Source organism: Podarcis liolepis (assembly GCF_965112155.1).
Source record: "Podarcis liolepis genome assembly, chromosome: 7".
Lineage (NCBI taxonomy): Eukaryota > Metazoa > Chordata > Lepidosauria > Squamata > Lacertidae > Podarcis > Podarcis liolepis.
In genome coordinates this window covers 65,563,859-65,587,829 of record NC_139561.1, presented here as the reverse complement: position 1 = coordinate 65,587,829, position 23,971 = coordinate 65,563,859, and the positions used below count along the sequence as shown (strand labels likewise).

The 23,971-nt window shown below is 45.8% G+C and overlaps 1 long non-coding RNA gene across 3 annotated transcripts in view; it reads left to right on the top strand.

Annotated features, from left to right (window-relative positions):
* Positions 1–23,971, top strand: part of LOC310710843 — a 60,443-nt gene that overhangs the window by 9,811 nt on the left and 26,661 nt on the right. For 2 of the 3 annotated variants that reach the window (XR_014528262.1, XR_014528264.1), the window contains one exon: positions 20,731–20,886. This is a non-coding gene — a long non-coding RNA (uncharacterized lncRNA). Of the gene's footprint in view, positions 1–10,756; positions 10,824–20,730; positions 20,887–23,971 lie in introns of all 3 variants that reach the window. The other variant, XR_014528263.1, reaches the window with a different exon arrangement.

The window sequence follows — 23,971 nt, the reverse complement described above, 5'->3', positions numbered from 1 at the left end:
CTTTGACTCCCCCTGCCCCAAGAGGCGCACTCCATTGTTGCTAAAGACAGACGGATGCCAACAGCAACATGAGACATACTGTTTTGTGAACTCAGCCTTTCTGTGCCACCTGTTAATGTGTAGCTACTACTCTTGGTGCAGCACATTCCAGAAACTGACAGCAATCATTTGTTTGTGCCAAACGAAAGCTTACTCTAATGGATCACTAGAGATGGGAACCCACACGCTGTCCAAAGGGCCACCTCCCCCTGGCCTGTTCTAATGGCATATAAGAGCTAGTTTGTGAACTTCTCTCTCCTGCCCCCTACCTTGCCCTACCCCTTTTCTTGAAAATATGACCACATCATTTACTTTCCTGCTTGGGCACAAGGCAGCTTTGACAAAAACGATTGAGAGCGAGCGGAATGCAGCATTAAAACAACAACAACATGCATTTTAGTTGCCACAAAACTGAACTGAAAAAAACAAAGACAAAGCAGCACCTAATGATTGCTCCCTTTGCATTTGTGTTTTCTACCAATATCTATGTCAAAAACACACTCTAGTTGTCAATAAATATTAAAAAGACAGCTGGGGGCCAGCCACTAGCTTCCACGCAGCTTCTTTAAAAATGGGAATTGACTATGATTGATCATTTTTGCTGAGAGAGGAGGGGCCCCTTCTTGTGGCCCAGTCTGGGTACCTGAAATTCATGATGACTGAAAGTAAAATGCTACTTCCACGAAGCAGCTTTTGAATTTCTTGAATGTCTGGGGGTCAGTGTGCTACAGGTCACAGGTGAAGAGCAATTGGACCTCTGTAAATACATTCCAGTTCCCCCTGTTTCACAGCAACAATCTCCTATTTCCTTGCACTTGTCCCTGGTAAAACACTGTTCATTTTTTGCTTTTGGGAGAGGTGTTGGGTACCTCTGCTTTTGCATCTTGTTTAGGGACTGGCAAATCTGCCACAGGTGGTAGACCGAGGACTTTGAATGGGACTTTGAGAGCTGGACACCAGGTTTCCCCATTGTAGCCAATCTGCAGTGGATAAGGACCCTCTGCTGCACTCAGATGGCCTTCAGGTCTACCCACTGAAACCAATGAGTGCATGGCACTTAAGTTCCTTTGGTGAGATGAAAACAAGCGTGCCTGCAGTGGTGTGAGTTGGTACAACTGCATATCTTTGGAAGCTGCAATTTGGAGTGGCTGTTTTTAAATGCCATCCCTTATGCAACACAGAGCCTCCAGATTTCAGTTCTTGTATGCCTCTTTGCAAGTGATGACATGTGCCGGTGCTACAGTGGGAAGAAGATGGGGAAGTCTGTCCCATTCAAGCAACAGTCTTTCATTCAATTAAATGAAGCCCCCTGCCCTGGATGCTTCCGACTGAGTTCATTAAAACAAAACGAGTCTTTCTGGATGTGCTGCTCATTTGCTAACATTGATTCCTTAATTGCATTTGACCCTCTACCCTAGACTCTCCATTTCCTTTAACAGACATACATGGTTATGATTCTTGTTCTGGTGAAGTAATACTCTGATAGATCACCTGATAGGCAGAGCAGGGAAGCGGCTGAAAGGGAAAATAGCCTTTCCCAAATGATACAAACATCCATGCAAATTTATTGGCATCTGTTGGCGATACCAAGTGTTTGTTTGGCAGAGAAACTGACTCTTCATGTGGAGATCCTTGCACGCAGAGAGCCTTCTGCATCAGCCTTCACCGGCCTGGCAGTGGGAGGTGTTCCATCAGGGAAAATGGGGCACTGCTTCACCAACCTCATTATTAATTCCTCTAAGCCTACCTGCCTGTCTTCTTACTCATAAGTAGTCCAGTGACTGGACCTATGTGCTTGCCTCCTTCTCCTTAGCCTCAGCGTTGGCTTTGTAGAACTCTCAGAAGAAGAATGGGCATAAAACTAGAATTAACAGACAAAAACTAGAATGTCTCATTATGTCCAGCTGCACCTACTCTTGGGCTCCCTGCCTTCTGCCTCACCAGGCCCAATGGGCACCAGTCACTTCTGATACCTGGTGCCCTCCAGATGTTTCAGACGACATTTCCTAGTCCCAATGTATCTAGCTAGCATGTGGTCCAAACTGGAGTTGCAGTCCAAAACATCTGGCTGGTGACAGCTGATATACATATTGTTATGAGTTTGGTGGGCTCAGTCTGGATGATTCCCCAAGTTCCTTCCAGTTCTTGAGATTCTATATCTTTGGGGGTAGACTGTATCCGGCCCAGCTTGCCAAACCAGTTCCTTTGTCTAGGTAACAACTTTGGTTGCTGAGTTAAGTGCCACGATCGGCAAATAAGATACTCTTTGCCATACAACAAATGGGTGGGCATTCCCACCCCTCACATAACTGCTAGACAGGAGAACAAAAGCCCTAGAGAGTGGTATGTGAGCTGAGCGGGAAGCAGGCTGGAGACACAGATACATGCTTGCTTTGTGCTGGATCCAAAGCTGTGACTAACAGAGAGGCAATATCTTTTGGGGTGTTCATGCTATGAGCCCCTCCAGCCTATGCTCAGGTTGAATATATGTGTAAACAAAGCCATATGTCTTAAAGAAACCACAGCCTCTGCTGACCTTTGTTCCCAGGAAACTGAACTCTGGACAAATGCTGGAATCCCTAGAATATCTTACTGCTTGGAGATTGGGGTGGTGTGTAAATAATACAGTGGTACCTCGGGTTACAGACGCTTCAGGTTACAGACTCTTTTACCCAGAAATAGTACCTTGGGTTAAGAATTTTGCTTCAGAATGAGAACAGAAATTGCCCGGTGGCAGTGGGAGGCCCCATTAGCTAAAGTGGTACCTCAGGTTAAGAACAGTTTCAGGTTAAGAATGGACCTCCAGGACGAATTAAGTTCTTAACCTGAGGTACCACTGTATTTGCCTCCCAGGAAGGCTGAGTCACTGTTTCCTGAGCCGTTGTTCGGAAGAGGGGGACTGCAGGCAGTTCGAGATGTGACTTGAACACCGTAGACCCAGGGGCGGAGGAAGTGGGGTGGTCCGCCCCGTGTGTCATCACCGAGGGGGGTGACATTAGGTGTGCTGCCTGCCCGTGACTCCCAAGCCTACCCCGAGCCGTCGGGGAAAGGGGCGGAGCTGTGCTGCCTTGCCGGCGGCCTTCCCCCTTACCCCCTTTATTTTGACAGCTCGGGGGAGGCTCGGGAGTTGCGGGCGGGAAGCACATTGTTGCCCCCCGCTCCCGGGCTGCTTCCTGGGGGGGGGGTGGGAAGCCTCCCCCAAGCTGTCAAAAGGAAGAGGGAAGGGAGAAAGGCTGCTGGCAAAGTGGCATGGCTCCCTCTTCCCCCCAACCAGGAAGCAGCCCACCATGGGCGGTTTGCTCCACCCCCATGGGCATCTTGCCCCCTGTGACGCTCGCTGTGGGTGGTGCCCCCCTGGGATGCTTGCCCCGCCCCCATGGCCCTGCCCCCAGGTGCACAGCATGTGCACCGCTCCGGGTGCCAGAGCAGCTAGCTCCACTTCTGCGTAGACCAGCATCCTCTTGACCCTGGCTGAAATCATGTGATTCTGGAAGGCCAATCCTACGCTAATGCCTGTTCGTAGCTTCAGCATCTCCTGCACTCTGCCGTTATTCCCAGTAGGCTATTCCCAGTAGTGGTTGGTGCAGTGGCACAGCCCTGGACCTCTCTTGTATTGCTGCTTTCCTAAATATAAATGCAGGGTTTCTAAATCTCAGGCTTTGGCACCAAAACACAGGTTTTGGAGTCCATTAGCAGGGCCTTATGGTTTTGTTTGATCTAGATGTTTTGGAAGAGAGGGAGAAAGAGAGTACAGGTAACTACTACTCTCTATCTCCATCCACTCACCATTCTGAATGAGCCACTATTGCACAAGTGCCCCCACAACCCCCGGCAGTGTTTCACAGTCGTTAAATGGGAAATCGCATGTGGCTGGAGGGGAATTTTTCAATAAAAAAACCAACCCTGCCTTTCTCCTGAACTTTCCAGCCCCCATTCTACTTCACCACTTTGCCAACCCCTGGATTATATCTCTGAAAATAAAAAGAAATGGCAATCCTGTGACTTCAGAAGGTTAGGGGTCTTTGAAGAGTTGGATCTTTGTGAGTTTCTGCATGAAACGACCTGATCTGCAGCTCTTGGACTAATTCGTGCTTCCCATTTTAGCTGCCTACCAGGAATGCACTTCTTGGAATGTTGTGTCATCATCCTCAGCAGCTTAAGCATACGAAAATACAGATTTAGATTGTTATCTTGAGAGAAAACACACATCTAAATAATATTTAAATACATATTAGGTACATACATAAAAACATATTTAAATACATATTTTGGAAGGGGTGTAGCTCGGTGCTAGAATGTCTGAGGAAGAAGTACATGTGAGCATAATACACATTTCAAGGAAGCTCAGTGGTAGAGCATCTGCTTTGCGTGCTGAAGGTCTTGGGTGCAAATCCTGGCTTCTCCAGATATGGCTAGGAGAGACCCCTACCAGGAACTTCAGATCCACACCATACATTCAAAGCATATTTGCATCACTATAACAGATACGGCTTCCCCCTGGACCCTCACAGATACCTTTGCCTGAGCCTGAAGAACCAGATGCTTCCTGCACCTGTCCAGTAGTGCTGGGGGCATACCAGGATGGGGGCTGTGGAATGGAGAAGAAGAGTTTGGATTTGGATTTGATATCCCGCTTTATCACTACCCAAAGGAGTCTCAAAGCGGCTAACATTCTCCTTTCCCTTCCTCCCCCACAACCAACACACTGTGAGGTGAGTGGGGCTGAGAGACTTCAAAGAAGTGTGACTGGCCCAAGGCCACCCAGCAGCTGCATGTGGAGGAGCGGGGACGCGAACCCGGTTCACCAGATTACAAGTCTACCACTCTTAACCACTACACCACACTGGCTTCCATCTCCAGGCCAAAGGCTTGGCCATGGAAGGCTTTGAAGTTCTCTCAAGAGAGTGGACCTGGATGAGGGAGCTTGGAGACAACATTTGTTGGAGCAAGTTGCTCATTTGGAGCTGTCTGTGGTCCAGCAGCTTTCCGCCAGCCTTCTCTTTGGGTTCTAGCATCAGCATGACAGCTGGCCTTGCATGCAATGCATGTGGACTTGAGAGGGGTATGAATTGTTTCTTGCTTCATACTGGACCTCTAGATGTCCAGAGAAGGCCCTAATGGGAGGAGACAGCCTTTGAAAAGTAACAGTCAATAAGATTACTTTTGGGGTATATCAGAGATAACCAAATAAATCCAGCACTACAGTCCACCAATAAATCAAATGCACACCAAAGCTATGAGTATTTCATGTATTAAAATATTTATAACCTGCCCCTATAGCACTTGGTCTCAAAGCAGAGTCCATAATTCATTTTAAAATGTCAATTCATTATATGAAATAAAGCACATAAAGTGATGAATAACCAACCAGCACTGATCTTAAATCAATCAGCAGATCACAGGATTAGGCATAAAGTTAACAATGATCACTACTTCTATTGTCTATTGGCACATTATGCACACTTTTAATGGAGGGGAAGCAGGTCCCAGGTGAGAGGTGATAGGGTGCCAGAATGTGTATGAGGCAGGCTCTGTCCGTGGGGGATGCCTGGCTTACTAGCAGTACATGTGAAAATGATCTAGGGATCTTAGTAGAACACAAATGAGTCAACAGTGTGATGCAGCAGCAAAAAAGTCAATGCTATTCTAGGCTACATCAACAGAAGTATAGTGTCCAGGTCAAAACCACACTTGTGTCCAAATGGTGTGATGACTATCTAGTGCAAATATAGCATACAGAGTTATAATAACAATGCTCCCAACAGTGTGGATGGTTCAGTAATATTGACTTCCATCTTGTAGCATCAGTACATAATGACTCTCAATTTTTCAGTGAAACTATTATTAAGTTGCCTTACTTCCCTTACCCTGACTATATTGCTTAATTATTTTGATAATTTCAACCACTTCTCATCGTCTCGCTAGGCAAGTTCCCAGTGATAGTGCATTGACTTCCCAGCCCCCATTGTAGCTGATTGCAATCTGGGCAAATCATTTCCCTGTCTTCCAAGAAGACAGAAACCTTTTTCAGCCTTACAGCCACGTGTCCTCCTGGGAACCTTGCAAGGGCCTGTGTCAGCAGTCGGCAGAGCCAGTGAGGGGGAAGGTAGCCTGAGGGGAGTTCCAAGGGCCAGACAGACATGCCTGGAGGGCCATATTCAGTCTCCCGGCCATTGGTTGCCCACCCCTGCTTCAGCATAGCAGAAGAGTATTAAAAGAGGGTTTGCTGGTAACTCTACCCACTGTGAACAGTGCTGCTTTCTAAATCCCCATCTCTTTAACTCATTGGGTGTGCAAACAGGAGAAACAAAAGTTTGGCCGAAATCTGAGTGGTAGAGAGAGAGAGAGAGAGAGAGAGAGAGAGAGAGTTTGTAAGAGAGAGAGAGAGAAATAGAAGCCAACCCATCCCCACCTTCACCCCTGTGCTTCAGAGGCAGAAATGTTGATGCATATTTCTTAGAAATGTTTGGTGCCGTTCGCAGAAATAGGAGGAAGTTGAGCAGGCGTCTCACAACACTCGCTTCCTTCCTGGGAAGGGTAAGGAGGGGCCGTCCGAAATTGGGGGGTGGGGAGCACTCAGCCAGGAACAAAAAGCCCCTTCAGAGTCTGATGGAATCTGACATGAGCTTTTGAGCTCCCCAAGTGGCGTTTATGGCTAAAGATCTGGAAAAGAAAATAAATCTTCCAGGCCTGGCATCTTGCTTTAATTAATAACATAATCAAGCTCTTGGCCAAGTGGAATGGAACTGTGTTTCGCCACTTGACGTAGGCCTTGTGAGCCAGGCGAGGGTCGGCCGGCCCTGCACTGGATAGAGTAAGGCGAGAAGTGGCGCAATGACACTGGAGCGGCTTCTGTGCGGATGCCAGAGTAAATCTGAGCTGGGATTGTTTCATTCCTCCTCTCCCCTGTGAGAATCGCAACCGAATTCCTTCGTCGGAGCAGAGCGGGGCCATCTGGAAAGCTGGAGAAAGGTCTAATTGCTGAAGGGGAGAGAGAAAGTCGTGGTTTGGCTTACGGCAGCACTTTTAAATTTACAGTTTTCCTTTATGTCTTGTAAATGGCACAGTTCTCTGGATATATTAAATAGCACATGCAGTGTGTATAAGTGTTTTCCTGAGTGCGCCATCTGCATTATCTCAATAGGCCTGACAACAACCCTGTAAGGCAGACAGGCCTGGCCACAGCTGCAGAGTGGCTGCTTATGAAGTCCCAAGAGAGAGGGAGGACATTCTGCATAACATTTGCTAATGCTAATTTATATAGAATCATAGAATTGTAGAGTTGGAAGGGGCCCAAGGGCCATCTAGTCCAACCCTCTGCAATGCAGGAATCTGAAGTAAAGCATCCATGGCAGATGGCCATCCAACCTCTGCTTAAAAACCTCCAAGGAAAGAGAGAATACCACCTCATGTGAGAGTCTGCTCCACTGTCAAAAGGCTGTTATTGTCACAAAATTTCTCCTGGTGTTTAGTCGAAATAATAATAATAATAATAAATTTTATTTATATCCCGCCCTCCCCAGCCGAAGCCGGGCTCAGGGCGGCTAACAACAATAAAACAGTATAAAAGTATAACATAAACAACACTCTAAAATCATTCATTGTAAAATTAATTAATTCAGGCCACTGGCAACCATTGGGCCAGAGCTCCGCGAAGATTGCCGAGGGAGGGAGTCAGGCTGTGCCCTGGCCAAAGGCCTGGCGGAACAACTCTGTCTTGCAGGCCCTGCGGAAAGATGTCAAGTCCCGCAGGGCCCTGGTCTCTTGTGACAGAGTGTTCCACCAGATCGGAGCCACAGCCGAAAAAGCCCTGGCTCTAGTTGAGGCCAGCCTAACTTCTCTGTGGCCTGGGACCTTCAAGATGTTTTTATTTGAAGACCGTAAGTTTCTCTGTGGGGCATACCAGGAGAGGTATCTTCTTTCTTGTAACTTGTAAGCCATTGGTTTCGGTCCTAGCTTCCAGAGCAGCTTGCTCCATCTTCCATGTGACTCCCATTTAGATATATGAAGAAGGCTATCATATCTCCTCTCAGTCTCCTCTTTTCCAAGTTACACATACCCAATTCTCCCAACTGTTCCTTATAAGATCATCTTCATCGCCCTCCTCTGCACATGTTGCAGCTTGTCAGTAGCCTGTGGTGCCCAGAACTGGATGCTATATTACAGGTGTGTTCTAACCAAAGCAGAATAGAGTGGTACTATGGCTTCCCTTGATGCAATATGTTCATATAAAGGCTATATTCCAACTCAAAATACAATCCATCTGGCCATAGTGGGGAAGACTGTGTGCCTGCACAGACTGTTGTTCATATGCTGCTGTTATTGGGCAGCTACTTCAAGCCCCCTCCTGCTCTCCCTTTTTAGGGTTCTTTATCTTTAAATGGTACTTGGATGGGACAGCTGTTCAAGTAGAGGATTCCTTTAAATAGAGAAATGCCCTCTAGGACACATGCCCACCCTAGTAAGCGGTGGCATCCATGGGTAGCTGGCTGTGCCCTCTGCTGATGTATGCACTGGGCATTTGAACCCCCACCTCCAATTCGCCTAGTTGGGTTATGAGCAGCTCATGGTCACCAACAAGACCCTAGAAGTCAAGCATTCTGGGGCATCATGTTTTGTTGGAGGCCACCCAGAGTGGCTGGGGAAACCCGGCCAGATGGGCGCGGTATAAATAATAAATATCATCATCATCATCATATACACGTGTGTGGGAAGTGACCACTACCACAAAAGCATAGCAATGTGCCCAAACTGGAATTTTTTGCATTGTGGGCGAAAACCCAACCAACCAGCCCAAGGGGAATTGCCAGAAAATAAATGGTAGCTGCCATGTTTTGTTTTTACCCATAATGCACTGGAACCAGAACTTCTGGCATTTCAGGGAAATAAAGATGGTGCCTGTAACCACAGCAACTGAGGGCCCAAACACCCGCTCAGATATTGAGATGGTAGGGAATCTAGGAACACACCCTGTCATGCCCCCCTGCAAAGCCTCTTGATTACATCCCTCTGTGACTTTTCTGTTTTTTGTTTTTAAAAACAAATAAGGAAAACTTTTAGACAACAATGCGCTGTTTGGCCTGAAGAAATCTCTAACCCTAATAGGGTTAACGCTGTGCTTTGTGTAAGCAAAGGCTGGAGAATAAACTACCGTTGTTTCCCCGACCTGACTGACACATTTATTGATCATTTTTTTCCAGCAGTTCATTCATAAAGGCCAATTGAGCTGGGCTCTTGGGATAGAATAGCCTTTTAACAAAATCCTCAAGAGGGGCAGTGCAGGGGCTGGGGCATGCGTGACTAGCTCTCAGTAATTTGCTTCTGAAAAGTGACAGACTTGTAGCAGGGAAAAACAGGTCCGGCTCTAACACGGCGTTCACTGGACTGCAGGCATGAAGTGCTGGGTGGATAAATGGTTGCATGTGTTCTGCAAACTGGGAAGGTTGACTGGAAGATGAGAAGCTTTGCATGCAGAAGGTCATCTCAGCATCTCCAGGTCGGGTTTGGAGAGACACTCTGAGTCCCTGGAGAGCTGCTGCCAGTCAGTGTCTACACTACTGATGGCCTGTTAGTCTGACATTGCATAAGGCAGCTTCCTGTCCTGTAAAAAATAGCATCTTATCTGGTAATGGAGATTGGGCAGGACTAGAGCTCAGTGGTGGAACGTCTGCTTTTTGTGCAGGAAGTCCCATATTGAATCCCGGACATCTGCAGGCAGGGCTGAGAAAGACATCTATCTGAAACCCTGGACAGCCACTGCTAGTCACCTTTCTGAAAGGTGATAAAGGTCTTTCCAGTCCACAATGGGCTTAGCATTAAAGAACCCTTAGAATGAAAAGACAGAAGCTGCCCATCAAACATTTGCATCACTTGGACGCAGAATGTTCTCCCTTCTATGGTGAAATCTTTTGTATTTCTATTTAAATTAGAGTAGCAGCTCTAAAATGGCATCTCTACATTTTTCATGCCAACCTATGCCCCCATTTGTCTTCTTTTGGGGGACCATGCATGTGCCCCCATTGGAACAGGGCAATAAGAGAAGAGTAAGCCCTTAAATGCCTGGCTTGGGTGCTTGTGCGCACATATGCACACACTCTGTTTGAGGGTACACGATCTTCTCTCTCTCATATATCATTTTCAGCTCCCTTGAAAAACTGTTGCCCATCTCCAAGTTGAAACGCCAGCCCTCAACATTTGGCTGGCTGAAACTTACATTTCAGAAACCCCTCATCAAAAAAACAAAACAAGAAACATTTCTTTAAAAACCCCAAACAGGCTCTAATCCCTTTCCGCTTGGCACCTGAGCCTAGCTTGGTTGTTGATTTTATCCTGCCGCCCCGCATGCTTTGGCGTCCGGCAATGACGGGATTGGAAGAAATCAAGGTTTAATGAGTTGCAGCTGGTGCAATAGATCCCAAGCAAGGGCTTCTTATAATCATGGCTTCCCGTGAAATAAGCCAGCGCTGTCCTTTCCTGCACATTCACCACCTCCAGGAGCCAGAAAGCATAGGGTTGGTCTGCAGCCAGAGCACACAGGCTGCACATTAAAGTCTCCTTTTCCCTTCACCTCTTGTGCCCCCATTGGAACAGGGCAATAAGAGAAGAGTAAGGCCTTAAATGCCAGGCTTGGGTGCTTGTGCACACATATGCACACACTCTGTTTGAGGGTACAAGTAAAGTTATTTATTTATTTCAGTTATGAATTCCTTCCTATTAGGGATGCATGAAGGCATCGTTTCTCCATTCGATAGCCTGCAGCTCTGTTTCCATTCCACTGCAGTTATGTAAGTTACGTGGTTGTTACGTTATTCTGATACATTAATTTCAACACAAATGAAATACAATGCAAACAGGAGTGGGTGGAAATAATCAATTATGTAACCTCAGCTTCCTCTTTCTTGGTCTCAATGTTGCCCCTTGTAAAACTCAGTGGCGAGGTGGATAGTGGCAATACTAGAATTAGTTGGCTCTGCCTCTCTTTGGCTCTGGCTCCATCTGCTATTGGTCTTCCAGTCTTTTGCCCTATCAGTCCCCATGGTCACCAACTACCACTGGGAGTAGTTACACAAGACAGGACCTTCACAGTGGTGGCCCCCAGACTTTGGAACTCCCTTCTTGAGGACATCAAATTGCTGCTCTTATTGCTGCCCTTCAGACACCAGCTAAATCCTTATTTTCTCAGCCAGGCTTTGGGAAATTTAATTGTCCAGAGACGCAATACAGTCATACCTCGGGTTGAAGTAGCTTCAGGCTAAGCATTTTCGGGTTGCGCTCCACGGTGACCAGGAAGTAATGGTGGGCGTTACTTCCAGGCTTCGCCACTCATGCATGCGCAGACGCTCAAAATGGCGTCACGTGCATGCGCGGACGCGGGTTGCGTTCGCTTTGGGCTGCGAATGGGGCTCCGGAACGGATCCCGTTCACATCCAGAGGTACCACTGTAGTTATATGGGTGGGACTGGAGTGTCATGAGGATATTTCTGGAATTTGAATGGTGTTATGGGTTTAATTTGATAATTTACCCTGTGATGATCGTTCAATTTATGTTGCGCACTGTCCTGGACTCCCAACTGGGTGGAAGAGCACAATAGGAAATGAATTAATTAATTAACTGGGGGCGAGCAAATTGATGTCTAATCAAGTAGTGACAGGATCGATCAATTAATCCTTTGGTCAAAGCATTGTCAGAGCAATGCTGAGTGTTTGGTTAAAACCCTCAACTAGTGTGGTTCCCCACTCTTCCCCGCCCCCTTTCCCAACACACTTCATTTAAGAAAACCCACAATGGTTTCCATAAAGCGCATCTTTGACTATCAGGACATCAAAGCCAAAAGCCGCCAAAGTAGAGGGTCAAAAGAGTTAACACGTATTATTTGCGTGGGGGAAGGGGGCTCTCTTCCACCCATGTCTACCATTTCTCTTGCGCAAAATAATTAGAAGTCCCGTAAGAAGCCTCCTGATCTCTTTTATTGGCACAATCATTATATAAAATATATCTGGAAGACTATTTACAAACTTCCCCATAACCATCAATCATGCCCTTTCAGAAGTTATCTAACCTCAAGAAACTGCTAATGCAACAAAGCTATTTAATGGTGGCATTGTGCGGAGGGGGAGGGGAAAGAAGGGTTTGTTTCTTTCACTCTCCCCCCACTTCCATTACTATGGAATTCATAATAACATCAATAATTAAATATAAATTGGATTTAATATTTTATGCTGGCGACATGCAATTTACACTCTACCCGAGAAATCAAAAGGTCATGTCTGATGTAAATGAGTGCGCCGCGTGTGTGTGTGTGTGTGTGTGAGAGAGAGAGAGAGAGAGAGAGAGAATGAGACAGACTTGCTAAGAAAGTAGACCCTGGAAATCCAGTCACAGCTCTTCCACAGTCCTGTTCTGGGTGTTATTAGCTTCTGGATGCTAAGTAGCCCTATCTCAAATATAATTAGTATTAGTGCTTTCTGCTGCTCCATGCTTTATATTACAAGGATGGAGATTCCAACTAAACATTAGGAAGAACTTTCTGGTGGCCAGAGCAGTTTAACAGTGGAACAGACTCCCTCAGCAGGTGGTGGACTCCCTTTCATTGGAAGTTTTTAAGCAGAGGTTATGTGGCCACCCGCCAGGGATTTTTTAGCTGTAATTCCTACATTGTAGGGGGTTGGACCAGACAGCCCTTGGGGGTACCTTACAACTCTACAGTTCTACGATTCTATTATGATTATTCTATTATTCAATTAGGATGCATAACCTTGCCCTTCAATTTCTGCTGCGGTGCACAATTATTTCCAATTCAACACAGCATGGATGAGTGCATGCTGGTGTGTGTGTGTGTGTGTGTGTGTGTGTGTGTGTATGCGTGCAGGGGTGTTGTGTCCCATTTTGCTGCTTGAGGTGAAATGGGAAGTGCACTATTGCCTCAGGCAGGAAAGCCTGGATACTAACCTCTGCAAAAGTTTTGTGCAAGCAAAGCATGATGAATGCTCAGTAAACAGGTCCTGTGGAGGCACTGGCGGAGGAAGATGGGGGCGAGGGGGGCACCGCCCCCGGCAGCGCCACCCCCCAGGACATGCGCCATGCCCCCGGGCGGTGCGTCAGCCACGTCCCCACCAGCTCTCTGCCCACCCCCGGAGCCAGAGCATGAAGCTCTGTCACTGTCTGGAGGAAAAAAGCACACCAAGAACTCAGGCCAATAGTTGACTATGCACTAACATGAACTTACTGGTTTTTGATCCATAATTGACGTCTGACTTGCTCAATGATTGAAACAAAGACCTTCAAGTTGAATCTGACTATGAACTGACATGAACTTATCTCTACTCATAAACTCTTATCCCTAATTCTGTAACGAATTATTGTGTTATACATATCTTTATGAGTTTGAGTTTGTAATCTCTATTTGAGTTTGTAATCCTTGTCAGAATACATACATTTGAATGGATTAGTTTTTGTTCCAATTGACTATTAATTTGCGAGTAGGGACCACTCCCACTATTGAAACTTACATTGGCCTGAGTTCTTGGTGTGCTTTTTTCTTGGTATATTTAATAACAAGAACTTTATTTAACTGTCTGGAGGAACCCCGAGGCTCCTGTCACATGGAAAATAGGGGTGTTTTTAGTACATAAGCACATATTCACTTTTATCTGTGAAGCTGTGCACTTCTGCTTATTCTTAATAGCTTGTGGAACTGAGTCACGCATTTCTCTTTTTTTCTCACTCCCTCTTCCCCCCGTGGTGCACTTCCATTTTTTATTTTTTATTTTTTTTGTCTTGCTGCTCCCAGGACTTTATTCTTTTTTTCTGCACAAAACTCAGATGAGGAAGTGGGTCAAAAGATTGTGGCCACTTTTTCCCAGAGTCTTATCTCTTGGCACGCACTCTGCCAGGTGGCTGGATGGAGTGTGTCAGGACAAGAGGCATGTGCTGGATGGAGGGGGTGGGAGAGAAGACCATTTTCATTTCGATTTGGCTGGCTATGCGATTTCTGTCCCTTGCTTTGCAGCTGCAGGAAATTGGGTTTGGGATGGAAATGTTTCTCTCCTTCCCAGGCTTAAAATAGAAAGTGCGTTTGTTTGTGAGTATGTGTGTCGGGTTCAGGGGAGCCCATGAAAGAGAAAGGAGGTGAAGCATTTATTTAGAAGAAGAAAATGCCATGGGCAAGAGTGGTTCAAAGGTGCTTGGAGGCTCAGGGCCAAACTAATGCAGGTTCCAAATGTTCTGTTCCTTTAAGTGTGTTGTTAAAACAACCCCAAACACAAGTGCTAGTGATCAGGGGAAGATTATGGAGAGCCAGTGTGGTGTAGTGGTTAAGAGCGGTGGACTCATAATCTGGTGAACCCGGTTCGATTCCCTGCTCCTCCACATGCAGCTGCTGGGTGACCTTGGGCCAGTCACACTTCTGTGAAGTCTCTCAGCCCCACTCACCTCACAGAGTGTTTGTTGTGGGGGAGGAAGGGAATGGAGAATGTTAGCCGCTTTGAGACTCCTTCGGGTAGTGATAAAGCGGGATAGCAAATCCAAACTCCTCTTCTTCTTCTTATGACAATAGCATTGAGTGGGACGTTATTTAAAGTATTTATATACTGTGAAATATATATTGTGAAATATCAAGCTGGTGCATAATAAATACAAGAAATCGCAACGTAAACAATGCAAATACTAGTTAAAAATGGCTGTTTTTAACTCTTTTGCCCCACTAGAGTCCTGATCAAGGACAGGCCTCACCCATGTCTACAGTTTGGGAGGTTCTCCACCCCCCAATTTAAATGGAATAACCAGGCACCCCAGGGATCACTAAAGGGTAAAGAGTTAGAGCCACCCCACCCCTTTGTTAAAGTCCTGATCCATACTGAACCCCTCTGCTGCCAATTTGCAGAACAACCATCCTGTAAGTAAAGGCATAGTTATGTAGCCACCATAGCATGTAATTTGGTCTAGTGGCACGATGTCTGAGCCATCACTGGGCACCAGAAACCTGAATATCCACACTAGCCATAAGGCTAAGACTATGCCACTTTATTGCTGTTCAACAGAACACCACCAACACTTGTTGACTGAGTCTCAGCAAGTGTACCCTGCCTTTCAAACAGTTATGGGTGCTTGAGGAAATTGGTTTCTGTGAATTCCTGAATCAAACTGACCTGAACTGCATCTCCCAGACTAATGTGCAGGTCATAATTATCCTTTGGATTTCATACTTCTCCAAATTTTGCAATGCAGTTCGTTGCCAAAAAAAATGAGTGAATGGGTTGAATAATTATTTTTATTAAAGCCCTTTTCTTTTCTTTTTCTCCTTTTTCTCCTTTTCTTTTTTCTTTTCTTTCTTTCTTCTTTCTTTCTTTCCCCTTTTTCCATGCTCAACTCTCTCTTTTTTTTCTTTTTCTGCTTTTGCTTTTATGTCGATTAGTTTTTACCTCGTATCATAAAAAAGCTTTAATAAATAAATTATGAAGTGAAAAATAAAATTTTCTAGGCTCTGCACAGAGTGTTTTTTAGTTTGGTGCTCTAGTGCGAGCCACTCGATTCATGTGAGAGTGTGAGACCGATAAATGGGACATTCCAGGATCCAGTCAGAAGCTGGGATGGCTTCTGCTATTCCAGGTGTCCCGCTGAAATCAGGAGGGGTATGGTCGAGGGGTATGGAATGTGTCCTTGAATTCTGGTAATGACTCTTGTTCGCCTGGGTAGTGGATAGAGAGTGTTGTATAGAAACTAGCCTATTGCACAAAGGCAAAATTAGCATTTACTGGCCTAGCCACTTTTGCCTCTGACCCTGTCCACCTCTGACCTGTGGCCCTTGGAGTTTTACCCAGAAAGTAATGTGGCCCTCAGGCTGAAAACCATTTCCTACTTCTAGTTTTAGTCCAAATTGCTAGGTGTTCTGGATTTAAGAGAATTTAGAAGCATACAGCAAGGAGACTAGCATGTAAAAAGCAACTTCCTGCTTGTGTTGCCTTTAAAAGCGTGTAACCAAAAAGCTCCCCGCCCAATCATCAAAACACCTGCAACCAGCTGGGCCCCAACTCGGTTCCTTTTTCTGATGTTTCCCTTCCAGGTTTGTATCAACAATAAAAGGGACTGAAAGAAGCCTCACATCCAAATTTAGATGGCATTCAGACAGCCCTTTATTCCATTCCTGACATTTCCTTACCTGATAATTTTCGTATTTTTCACACAAAGTAAAAGCTGTTTCTGGAAATCTAGTGGAGGTTTAGTATTCATTTGTGTGCTGCCCCCCCCCCCCAAATGTTGGCAACCCTTGTAGCCTGGAAAATTGTGGAAGTTTTGTGCTATAATTTGCCTGCTGTTTAATGGCCACAGCCACTCACATGATGAATTTTGAGGTGGTATTGCAGTATAAAGTTTCCCACCATTTCATGGGTTAATCGTGGGTGAGCAGAAGCATATATATGCATATATGGTGGTGGTGGCACTCAATGACTTCCTCTGTAGTGTCACACCATGTACTCTGGTGTGAATGGAGTTTAATGCAACATGGTGGTGCATCGATCAAAAGGGCACAGTTCCAAGGGAATGTTAGAAGCTGGAGCAAAAGTGCTAGGATTACAGTGTATAACCAAGAAAATGAACACAACCATCTCCAAGTCTGAATACACCCACAGAACGGCACTTTTACTTCTCAAACTGAAATGTATAGAATCATAGAATTGTAGAGTTGGAAGGGACCGCCAGGGTCTAGTCCAACTCCCTGCAATGCTATAAATAACATGATAGCGTACAAATTAAATTATTTGGCATCTAATAACCAATGCAATCAGTTTCCATGAACAATCTGATACAGGTGAATATTATTGCTGGCTAGACATGTTTTGTCTCTCTTCTTTAGTGGCATAGCTAACATTTCAAGGATGCTGCTTTAGAATAGATCCATGTTGTACAATATCCAAGCTTGTATCTGTCAATTAATGTGCCTCCCCCTCCCAAATACTGTCACGTATTTCTCTTCCTTCTCAGGTGTGAAGAGTCTGGGCACAGTAGGCAGGGTGGCCAGATTCAAAAGAGGGCAGGGCTTCTGTAATTGTGTAAAAAAATAAATAAAGGATTTTCAGTAGGTGCAGCTTGTTATGCAACTATTAAAGGTGCAGGAACGTTTTCTTCTTCTTCTTCTTCTTCTTCTTCTTCTTCTTCTTCTTCTTCTTCTTCTTCTTCTTCTTCTTCCCACCCTAACAGTAGGTGTACGTAGGTGTCATAGGCCCTTCAGCTCTCGCATGATCTGGCATCCACAGACACAATAGGAGGAGGACGGAAGTTAGAAGTACATACGGGGTGGGGTGGGGTTGGAAGGTAGGCATGCAGGGATGGAAGAGAGAGGCTTGACATGTCCATTCCCCACTCCTCCTGAAGGATGCAGAGCCACATCAGGGTGGGGGGAGGACTTCAGTCAGCCAGGGCTGAACAGGAGAAGATGGAGGCAGAGGGGTAGCACATAATCTTGTCACCAAGAACAAGGTGCCACTTCTGTAAGTATGATCAGATGCACCTGCATGGATGGAGCACACATGCAGGGCTGAACCAAAGGGAGAGTCCCATGAGCAAGCCCTCCGCCATCTTTACAAACTTGGTTGGAGAGATGTGTCAGCTGTGTGTCATCTTCCTGGCTTCTCTTTATTATGAACGCCTTGCCTTGCCCATGTACTTTGGAATCCCGACTTCTGAGCCTTGTTCTTCCTGCTGAGTCTGCTCCACTTTTAGCTTGAATAAAGAGCTCTTCCTTACTTTCGAGTAAGAGCTGCTGTCATGTTTTTCGACAGGAACCTGACAGGGAGGAGGAATAATCCATCTCATGGCAACAGGTTTTTCTTTTTTAAAAAGAAAATCACACGCATGCGAACTTATTGTTTATGGGGAAATGTACAACTAGGAGGTGGAAAACTTCTCATTCGCAGTTCGTTAATTGAATAGACGTTTCATTTCTTTTAGTCCAATATGGCCAAGCTAAATAGGACCCCAGAGGAGGTTAACGTCCTGTGTACCTCCAGAGGTCATGAACCCGCATGTGGTAGCTCAGAAAGGGCAGCCGTCAGCTTGTTTAGCCTGGCAAGCGGTGGAAAGTGCAAAGCTCTTACAAGTCTGGCTTTGAATGGTCTGAAGCTTGAAGCAAGGGAGGGAGAGACAGAAGTGCAAGTGAGCTGAGGTTCCTGGAGTTCTGGCAGAACATAGAGGGGAAAATATTGGAGAATGGAAATGAACATTAAAATGAAATCCTGCCGCTGTTCCATTAAAATGACACAAACTCTTTCCCTGTCATATGGTCTGTGGCAGACTTGGCCAACCTGGCGCTCTCCAGATGATTTGGACTACAACTCCCATCAGCCCCAGCCAGCATGGCAATGTTCTCCTACACATGAACACAGGGATCAAGCTGGAATATAAGGGTTCAGGCGGTCGCTGAGGTACCCTGGACCTAAGTTGTTCAGGGCTTTGTAAATTAATACAAGGACCTTGAACCTTTGCCAAAACTGCAGTAAGACTGTGTTTGTTAGGAGACATGAGCCCTTAATGAATGAGGGCTTTAAGAAAGTACAAACTGCTGCAGAAATGTCAGGGACAGGATTTCAGACTGGGAAAACGAGAAACCTGAGAGGAACCAAAACTGACAGATTCGTCCAGCTGAGCTTGATGACGCTTATGCCAATGTAAGTTGACATTTGGGTGGAAAAAAAATGTGATATGCAAGGCCAGTCCAGCCATTTGGCAGAGTGAGTCAGTCGCTTCAGGTGGCAAATGCTGAGTGTCAGTGGCAGCCCCAATGCCAGCTTCCTCTGTTTATTAGGAGGCAGTCACTTTAAAATGCTGATGAATTCTCAGGAGGATTTTTAAACTCTCCCTCCCCGTCCCTGCAAGTTGTTGCAGAAATGTGGGGAACTGAATTTAAGATTGGGAAAATGAGAAGCGTAGAGAAGCAAAATGGGCAATTCCCTCTATTCCAACATTTGAGTAAATCTTTGGTTTGGATTGGGGTATTAGCTCCCTCTCCCTACTTGCATTGTAGGAGGGTGTGTGATAAAATAGGTAATGAAAAAGATCTCCCACCTCTTTGTATTTTTCAAAGTATGGAAAAAGTACATAAATGCCTTATTGCTACAGATGAAGGTGCATTTTAAAGCAAAGCCACCTGGTTTCAAAGAGCATTCCAAGTCCTAATTGCTCTTAATAGCTTAGTTCCCCCCGCCCCCCCCAGTGGAACCAACCACTCTAGAGGGTCCCTTGTTTAGAGAGCATAACTAGTTGCAATCCAGTATTCACTCAGGTACACACACACACACACACACACACACACACAATTTAAAAACAACAACAACAGCAAGGCAGGAAATGGCTCGGAGCTCAGTGGTTTATCATCTGCTCACATGCAGAAGGCTACTGGTTCAAACCCTGGCATAGAATCTTAGAATTGCAGAGTTGGAAGGGACTCCAAGGCCCATCACGCCTAACCCCTTGCAATGCAGGATTCTCAGCCAAAGCTTCTAAGTCAGCAGAGATATTATTGCAGTGGGAAAACACCAGCAGGAGCGCTGGATTGGTTCTGTTGGTGTGTTGGCTCCGCTGGGCATTTGCACCACACCCACCTCCCTGCTACCTCACCTTTCTCCCTCCCAGTAAGTGATGGTGACCCACCTGCCAGAAAGATGGCACAGCGGCTCCAGTGCACCCAGCAAGCCACTTCTAGTAGCTTCCAGTGGAGAGGCTTTGCACACATTTTATGGGGACAAGCTGTAAGCCAGGACTATAGCAGATGCTTTCAAGGTGGCCACTTATGCATCACCAGAAAGGAGAACATGCGAGGATACAAATTTGTAGAAGATCTCTATATGCTAATATATATGCATTTTGCTATGTGCTATACCTGGGGCTGCTCTTGAAGACAACTCGTTAACTTCAACTGGTCCAAAACGCAGTATCCAGATTACTGTCTGGGGTTCCATTTAGAACTCATATCACTCATGTTTTAAAACAGCTGCGTTGGCTGCCAGTTCATTCCCGGCCCAATTCAAGAAGCCCATGTTAGTGTTAAAGCCGTAAATGACCCAGACCCTGAATATCTAAGAGACGACATTCCCTACATTTGCTTTGCATACAGAAGGTCCCAGGTTCAATTCTTGAATATCCAGGTAGGCCTTGGAAATAGTTTCCTGCCTGAAACCCTGGAGAGCCACAGCCAGTCAATGTAGACAATACTGAGTTAATGTCCAAAAGTTGTACATACATAATTTTATTTGTATGCCGTCTTTCCACAGTTCAAACCATGCTCAAGGCGGTTTGCAACATGAAAAAATACATAAATGCAACATAACAGAAGTGTTGTTGTTGTTGTTTAGTCGTTTAGTTGTGTCCGACTCTTCGAATAACAGAAGTAGTCGTGAACAATAAAGAAAACATTAACAAATGCACAACCAAACTTTCACATAAATCACAACAAGATCTAAAATAAAAGTGTAAGGCAGCTTCCTATGGTCACCAGTTTATTTGTACAAGAATAATGTTTTCAAAAGTAAGGGGTGCCTTGCATATTGTTCCTTGCAGGACCTAAAACTTAGCAATGTAATGCATGCCTTCTGCTTCAATTTTCTCTTTTGGTCAAAAACGTTATTTATGTTTTTGCTGTTTTTGATTTGATTTGATCTTGCTGATACAAATTTGTGGGGTGTTTTTGTCTCTGGCAGATTCCAAGAGAAAAGGAGCATGATTGAATTGTAATACTTTTTACCCAAAGAAGATGGACAATAATTGCATTTTCAAGCTCCTAAATGTAATCTTTTGTCTATCTAATCTTGGAGAACAAGTGGGATGAGGCATGTCCCTATGTGCCGAGAGAGAAGGTAAGTTGCAATACTATTGATATGCTATTATTTTCCATCTTTATTTATCCCTAGATGCACTAGGAATCACTCCCTCCAGACCATTCATAATTGAGAAATGCTTTTAAGACCTTTAAGAGATGAATACTGCATTTTGCAAGGTGCCTATTTGATTGTCTCCAGGAGTCATGTTGATGGACGACTCAGTTCGTATCTTCTTAAGGAACCTAGCAGCAAAGTGAATGCATAAGGAACAAGGATTTGAGCTTCTCACTTGGCAATCATGACTGTCCCAATCAATTTGAAATGGGGAGATCTTAAGAACTGTAGAGACACAGAGGCATTACAAGGCTCTCTATTATAATAGGAGAATTCAAAGGGCCAGTCTGAAGTGTCTGATAATTTTTACAGCAGCCTTTGCCAGCATGATGTTCTCGATACGTTTTTGTTTTTATTTTTTACTACAGCTCCCATCTCCCGCCAACCTAGCAGTTCGAAAGCACATCAAAGTGCAAGTAGATAAATAGGTACTGCTATGGCGGGAAGGTAAACGGCATTTCTGTGCGCTGCTCTGGTTCGCCAGAAACAGCTTGGTCATGCTGGCCACATGACCTGGAAGCTGCACACCGGCTCCCTCGGCCAATAAAGCGAGATGAGTCAGTCACGGCTGGACCTAATGGTCAGGGGTCCCTTTACCTTTTTACAGCTCCCATCAGCCATGTTGGATGCTTGATGGGAGTTGTAGTCTTGCAAAACATCTGGAGGGCACAAAATTGAGGAAAGCTGCTTTAGAGCAATTAGGTTCTGTGTTGGGTACTTACAGTGGGTTCCCCTACTGACTAATCTGATTCTATGCATAAAAGTGTTAAATTAGGACTTAGGAGACCTGGGTTTGAATCTCTACTTGGCCATGAATCTCACTGGTGACCTTAATAAAAATAAAAAAGTTCCTTCCAGTAGCACCTTAAAGACCAACTAAGTTAGTTCTTGGTATGAGCTTTCGTGTGCATGCACACTTCTTCAGATACAGAAGAAGTGTGCATGCACACGAAAGCTCATACCAAGAACTAACTTAGTTGGTCTTTAAGGTGCTACTGGAAGGAACTTTTTTATTTTGACTATGGCAGACCAACACGGCTACCTATCTGTAACTGGTGACCTTGTGACTCGCAGACTAACCTACCTCACAGGGTTGTTGTGAGGACAAATTGAATAGGAGGAGAGCCAATTAATAATACATGCAACCAGTGGTTTTTTTTCCCTCTAGAGAAAAAGGTGCCAGAATGCACCTCTCTCAGAAGACCCATCCTAGAGCCCAAAGAGGATCTCTCTGGGGCCAGGGTTTGTGTGTCTACTCACCAGCCAGAAGCTTGTTGAGGCTGCTCCGCTGAGGTTCCTGTGCCTCAGAGCAGCTGAATGAGGCCTCACCCAAGCCCTCTCTGGCTCCTGTGAGCCAGAACAGCTGGGGGTTTGCTCAGCTGAGGTGCAGCTTTCCCGCACATCAGCTGTTAGCTGGGAAACTGAAGAGCCTCAGCAAAGCCCTGTTGTGCCTCAGGCTCATGAGAAGACCCTCTCTGGACCACATAGAGGATGTTTACCGGCCTGGTCAGGTCTGTTCCCACACTACCAGGGCTCAGCTGAGAGGTACTGGAACGCCGTTCTGGAGAGTTGTGGCTGGAAAAAAAAGCCCTGCACGCAACAACCAATTTACACGCTTCCCATTGACACATGATCGTGCACATGCGCATCACACTGAACCCAGAGGTGACCTTCCAAATGGCAAAAACGGCCCTAAAAGAGCCCAGAAAGGGCAAAAAGGTGTGAAAACAGTGCCTAGCAATCCTACAAGCCTTTGCAAGTGCAATCCCAGGAACCCTTGCACCAATGGTTGAGGTCTGTGGAGAGTACAGGCTTGAGCAAGGAAGTTTGGAGGGAACAATTGTAGTGGAGTTTGGTGTTTGGTAAAATGCTGCTGGTTTTTTAAAGGGTTTTGCAAAGGTTTCAAGTGGTTTAGAGAGTGTTTCCAGGCTTTTTTTGATGGTGTTTCAAATATACATAAACACGCGGTGCCTTGGAACATAACCCCTGTGTAAATTGGGAGTTGTCTGCAGCAGCAATAATAATGATAATATTTATCTGTCCTTCACTCAGTATGCCTCTGAATGTCAGTTGCTGGGCAGAGTGCTATTACATCCTCCTTTGCAGGCTTCCAAGAGGCATGTGGTTGGCCACTGTGAGAACAAAATGTAGGGCTAGAAGGGTCTTTTTGCCTGATCCAGCAGGGCTTTTCATAAGTTCTTATGCAGTGCTGACTCCAGATTTTAGAGGGTCCTTCCAGCAAGACACTTCCCATGCTCCCCCCTTTCTCAGTGAATCTACTACCCCGCTGCCATTATCACCAGCTGCTGCTGCTGCTCCTCTGACACCTTCACTTGCTTGCCTGCCAGGGAGAGACCCAAGGAGTGAGTGTCAGCATCCGGGGGTCGAAAGGCCAGCTGGCTAGCCCCCAGCTGGAACGTCTCCCTCTCGGCCATCACGCTGCGGAGATTCATCAACCTCTGGCTCTGACGTAAATCAGCGACTCAAGCTTGCTGCCTTGAGCACACTATATGTAGCAGCGTAAACTGCACAACAGAAAGGCTGAGGCCGTGGAGACATACTAAAACTACGGATTTCTTTTATATAAATCAGAACAAAGAAACATGTCCTCTCTCCTTGCTGTCTTCTAAGAGAGACTAAAAAAAGCAATACGCAGAGTGGAAGTTCCGCTCACGGGACCCAGCAATCTGTGCTGGAAAGTAAACAGACATGTGACACGCAACAATCCCATGTCTGCAACAAAAGGTGGAATGGAATCTCCCAACACCGAGCAGGTGGCATTGCCTCCTGCTCTTCCTTCTCACCACCACTGCTGTCTGGGCCAGAGTGAGAGGTGAGCAGACAAGCAAGCAGGTTGGAAGCGTGAAGAGGTGGAGCAGGTCCCGGGGGACTCTGCTCAATGTGTACAGTCAGCTAGTGCCCATCAGTGCCAGCTCGTGGTGCCAGCCCTGGTGCTGGAAGACCGCTACCCCTTTGACCTATGGAAGGGCTGGAGGACCCTTTTCAG